Raw genomic sequence first — 6127 nt, forward strand, 5'->3', positions numbered from 1 at the left:
CGTTTGTATGTTTGGTTTGTTTCGTTTCAGTCGCCGTTTGTTAATCCGATGCCTCCCCGATGTATCCCTTTATCTTGAGTAATGTTGGATGTGTTGTTGATTATCGTCATGCTTTCTCTCTTTCTCTTTACGTGTCATGTAATTAGAAAGCGCTCGTTTATTTTTTTATGTTTGTGACTTTCATCTTCGTTCATTTTTTTTTAAGTTTCCCATTTCTTTGTTTTATTTTTTTGTGTGTATTTGGCTTTAATTAATCTCCGTTCCTTTATTTTTTGCATTTCCCATTTCAATTTTCGTCTGTATTTTATCTCAGTTCTTTCTCTTCTTTCTACTCCTATTCTATTCTATCATTTCTTCAGTGTTAATTTGTGTGTGTATATTTGGCTTAAATTCATCTCCGTTCCTTTATTTATGCATTTCCCATTTCAAATTTTCGTCTGTATTTTATCTCAGTTCTTTCTCTTCTTTCTATTCCAATTGTATTATATCCTTTCATTTGTTTTTTTTTAAATTTAGTTATAATGGAATAATTTATCGCGTATTGCTTTTTCGTACTTTCTCTTTCACGTGTGGTGTTGGAAATTGCTTTTATAATTCGTTTTTCTTCGTATGTAATATTACTTCAATCACGTCTCTACTTAATCCCGACTCGCTCATCTTTATCCGTTTATCTCCAGTAGTAATATGAATAATTGACGGTAGCTGCTCATTCATAAACTCTTGCACATAAATTTTGCATCCACTTCCTTTATCGAGTTCACTAGCACGCTATATTACCTCTGCTTTAGTTTTTACTCTTATGGTAATGGAAATGGTCGCTGCGTACTGCACATGTATATAGTTTTGTAGATCTTTTATTCACCCACCCTCCTTTTTTACCTCCCATCAATGTCTGTTTTCCCTCCACTTCCTTTCTTTAGTTTATCCTCTTTTTTTCATATAGTAAAGGATATAGTCACTGCTTACTCCACATATGGATAAATTGTTTTCTATTATTCATCCACCCACCACTCTCACCTCTCATCCACATCTGTTTTCCCTCCACTTTTTCTTATAGAGTAAAGGTCGCTGTAAAGGTAAAGGTCGCTAAAGTAAAAGGCGCTGCTTACTCCTGATATATGTAAATAATTTTCTTGTATGTACATCTATTATTTATCCATCCTCTCCATTTAACTCTCATCCGTGTCTATTTTCCTCCCACTCCCTCTAGTTTATCCGCTTCTTATAGTAAAGGAAGTATTAGCCGCGTCCTGCTCATTCGTATCGTTTCGTACATCTATTATTTATCCACCCTCCACTTTTACCCCTCATCCGTGTCTGTTTCCCCTCCACTCCATCCCTCTAGTTTATCCACTTCTTCCTGCTCATCCGTATCCTCTCGTACATTTATTATGCATTAAGTAATTACAGGACAAAAGACCCGAAAGAAAAGGGTACACAGCAAACGATGGCCAGTGATTGCTCAATGGAGGGGGAACTTTGATGATTTCATTTGCGGAAGAAGGGGTCGCTTTTTGTCGGGTTCTGAATAGCTGAAAGAGGGAGCTATGAGGGGGGGGGGGGAGGGGGCAGGGAAGGACGAGGTCATATGGCAGGTCAATTAAGCATGTTTACACCGGACAAACAGGCGATGCAAATATTATATAACATGTAAAACTGGGGAAAAAGGCTGCCAAATGAACCGCGAGCTATGTGTGTGTGTGTGTGTGTGTGTGTGTGTGTGTGTGTGTGTGTGTGTGTGTGTGTGTGTGTGTGTGTGTGTGTGTGTGTGTGTGTTCTTCCCTATTTGTTTTTATATATTCGTCTTTCTAGGGTTAAACTAAGCTTGTATGTTCCTTATTTTACCGCATTTTATCATATTATAAGTCCTTAGAAATGTGTTTAGAATTAATTAACACAGTACAGTATTTGGTAAAGTGTGTGTGTGTGTGTGTGTGTGCCTGAGCTCTTACCGGACAGGAGGTGATCCAGGTTTTAATTGAGTGGAAAGCGACGATGGACAGCGGAGACTCGCGCGGCCAAGGGTGACTCGCTGCCTTGTCGCGGGGAAGGGGGGGGGGGGGGCAGAGGAGCAGGGGAAGGGCAGGGGAAGAGAATGGGGAGGGGAAGAGCAGGGGGAAAAGAAGGGGAAGAGAGCAGAGGAAGAAGGCAGGGAAAGATGGCAGGGGAAGAGGGCAAGGAGGGAGCAGGGTAACATCCACCCAACACAACATACTCCCTCTCACTCTTCATTCTCCCTCTCTCCCTTGCACTCCACCCTCTGTCATTGCTCTCCTTTTTATATACTCCACACTGTTTCCTTTTATTCTTCTCTGCATTCCTTTTTCCCTGTCATTCTTTCCCTCTTGTTATTTCTATTAATTCCACTCCATTTTCTGCCATTCCTCTCCCGTCACTTTCCTTGTCTTTTAATGTATATCTCTCTAACATGCCTCTCTGTCGTTTATCACCCCTTGTTATTTCCCTTCCCTCGTCATTCACTCTGTCACTCCTCTCTCCCTTGTCATTCCATTCCATTTTCCATGTCATTACTCACCTGTCACTCCCATCTGTTTTCATTTCTCACTCCCTATCACTCTACTCAGTCATTCCTTATTCCCTATCATTCCACATTCCACCATCTCATTCCTCTCTCTCTGTCATTCCACTTCATTTTCTGTCATTGCTCGTCTGTCACTTCCATCTGTTTTCATTTCTCACTCCCTATCACTACTTAGTCATTCCTTATTCCCTATCATTCCACATTCCACCTTCTCCTTCCTCTCTCCCTGTCATTCCACTCCATTTTCTGTCATTGTTCGTCTGTCACTTCCATATGTTTTCATTCCACATTCCACCTTCTCATTCCTCTCTCCCTGTCATTCCACTCCATTTTCTGTCATTGTTCGTCTGTCACTTCGCTTTGTTCTAATTCATCTCTCCCTAAAATTCCACTCTCATTCCTCTCTGTCGTCCACTTTGTTATTCCTCTGTCCTTGTCATTCCATTCTCCACTCTGTCATTTCTCTCTCCCTGCCATTCCACCCTCCCCGTCACCCTTCGCCCCGCCACCCGTCACCCCGCCACCTCCGAAGCGCGTGGGGGTCAGCTGAGGGTCCAGGGCGGCGCGGGTCGGGGAGCGGGACGGAATACTCATGTGGCCTCGGCTGTCCGCGGTTACTAGTTGGACGCGGAGGAATGGCAGGGTAGTTACTGGTCTGGGCTCTTTATTATGGATCGCCGCGTCCCTGCTTACCATTCATGCGTGATCAGGGCCGGTGACTCCTATTTGTGGACTATTAAGACACGTGATGGGCGGCGGTGCGTGAGCTGGGTGATGGTATGTGGTGTTGGTGTTGGTGCTGTGTTCCTTTACCTGTGGCACGGAGCTGTGAGACTTTTCTTTTTGTGTTGTGTTGGTAATTTTCTTTTATTTATGAGACCAAGATGGGACGCAGATGGAAGGCTTTTTTATTTGATTTTGTTTGTGGTTTTCTTTTATGTTACTTATGAGACCAAGATCGGACACAGATGGGACGCTTTTTTATTTATTTTGTTAGTGATTTTCTTTTATTTTACTTATGAGACCAAGATCGGACACACATGGGACACTTTTTTTATTTATTTTGTTAGTGATTTTCTTTTTTTTTTTTTTTTACTTATGACACGAAGCTTGGCAAGTATATTTTTTTTTGTTTCTTTTGTTTTTTGGTAGTGATCTTTTCCATTAGTTTCGGCATCAAGCTTGAGAACTCTACGGAAATTTTGGAAACGTAAATTGAGAAACGGAGATAAATGACACCCACACACACATAAAAAAAAATAAAAAAATAGGCCTCTTAAAACAGAAAAAATGGGAAACTAGAAAAGAAGAACTGAGATGAATTTTAGATGACATGACACCAATCTTGGCAACTACTCCACTGTTGTTTGTCATTGTTGGTGGTGATACTTTCTTCTGTTCAGGTCATCCATCTTGGCTCATGTCTGTTTTTGTTTGATGTTTTTCTTTCCCTCCAACGCTCAGCTCTGCACTTCACTGTTATTAGACTCTTAGACGCACAAAAAAACACTGCAGTATTCATTAAGTGACGCCCTGAACTTTAGTATTTGCTCCTGGAGGAGTATATAAAGGAAAAAAGTGTGTGAAAGCTCTCCCTGAACTCCGACTATTAGCGGGGGAAAGTTTCCAAAGCTGTGTTCTTGTCAAGATTTACTGAACCGCGAATGTGTCGGAACAACCCACGCGGAACAGCTGTCCACGGCGGAGGGTCGCTGGATAACGCTCTGCTAACACTGTTGACACGCCTGGCGGGGCACGAATACCTCTCTCAGATGCCCGCACAAGCTCCAGCAGGGAAATTAGAAGGAATAACGAAAGAGTAGTGATTAGGAAGCGTATCTTGTTATCCCTCAGATGCCTACACGACTGCGAAAGGGAACAGAATAACAGAACAGTGAGTGAACAGTGACAAGTGTAACTTTTTATCACTCTTGAGACCTACACAACCACCGAAAGTTAAATAAGAATAATAAAAGTGATAAATAAGTGGATTTTGTGAACACTTAAATGCGACACAACCGCAAGGAGTGAAATAAAAAAAAGAACTGATACCAGAACTAATAAATAAAAGTATCCTGTTGACACTTAGATGCATTCACAACTGCCAACAGGGAAATTAAAAAAAAAAAAAGAGGAAAACGAGTGTATAGTGTTGCCACCACCACCACCACAATGACCACCACCATCACCCCTACCACCATCACCCCTACCACCACCACCACCACCACAGGCCTTATGTATGTGTTTGTATGCACCCTATATATATACATTATGCATATGCAGACCTACAAGTTAATTGGGCGAGAGATGAAAGGGTTCAGCCTGCGCCCGACTATTAACGCTCACAAAAGCCGCATGCAAACTTACGACTACACACACACACACACACACACACACACACACACACACACACACACACACACACACACACTCACACACACACTCACACACTTATATACGTTCGTCTTTTGTTTGCTTTGCCGCTCTCTCTCCGTGATGAGGATGGGGATGACTTTGCTCGGAGTGAGAGAGAAAAAATATGTAAAAAGAAAAAAAAATGAAAAAGTTTGCAGTGTTAGCGGGTATCATCACCATCAGCACCACCACCACCTCTCATCACAAATATCATCACCACCACAATAATTCAACCCTATTAATGTACCGCAAGTCTCTCTCACCACTAACTTAACCAACTCCATCAAGGACAAGCTCAGCATCATCACCACCCTCACCACCACATTCACCACCAACACTTACCACAAACAGCACCACCACCAACACTCACCAGCCTACATTCATCACCACTACCTTAACCAACTCAAATCACTATACACACAGCATCACCACCACCACCACCACCACCACCATAACCCAACTATAACCCTGCAACCAGAATCTGACCACCACCACAACCACCACCCCTTGTCCCCCTACCCCCACGAGAACCTTGAACTAAACAAATATATTCCGCCTCACGCACGGATATATTGCATTCGCCATTGCCCGCCACTTTCAGTCTGTATATACAAGCTGCGCGCAATCTCGGCGGGGCGCCCGGGCTCGTGCGGTGCAATTCATTTCGCTAAAGGAACCTATTCTTGGAGACTCCTTAGAAGACGGCTCATTGAGTGGAAAGGAATGAAGGGAGGAAGGAAGGGAGAGGGGAGGAGGATCAGGAAGAAAGGAGTAAAAGTTAGGAAAAAACATATATGAAGGCGAATATAGAGAGATAGAGATAGGTTAGTGTGGAGGGAAAGAATAGGAGGGATAGAGGTAGGTTAGTGTGGAGGGAAAGAATAGGAGGGAAGAATGTCTGGATGAAGAGATGAGAGTAGAAAGGATTGTTTGGAGAAAGAGAGAGGGGGAGGGAGAAACTGGCAAAGGGTCGGTGCGAAAAAATATAGATATGGTGAGAAATGAATAGTGTAAATATGAAAGAACAAGAGTGAATGACGTATGGATGAAGGGATAATATAAGAATAAGTTGTATGGAGGAAAGGGAGAGAAGCAAGCAATAGTGTGAGAGGAGGAGGGAGATGTGGAGAATTTAACTATTAGAGAAAAAGGAGACGGAAAACAAGGTGG

The sequence above is a fragment of the Eriocheir sinensis genome, chromosome 33 (assembly GCF_024679095.1).
Source record: "Eriocheir sinensis breed Jianghai 21 chromosome 33, ASM2467909v1, whole genome shotgun sequence".
NCBI classification, from domain to species: Eukaryota; Metazoa; Arthropoda; class Malacostraca; order Decapoda; family Varunidae; genus Eriocheir; species Eriocheir sinensis.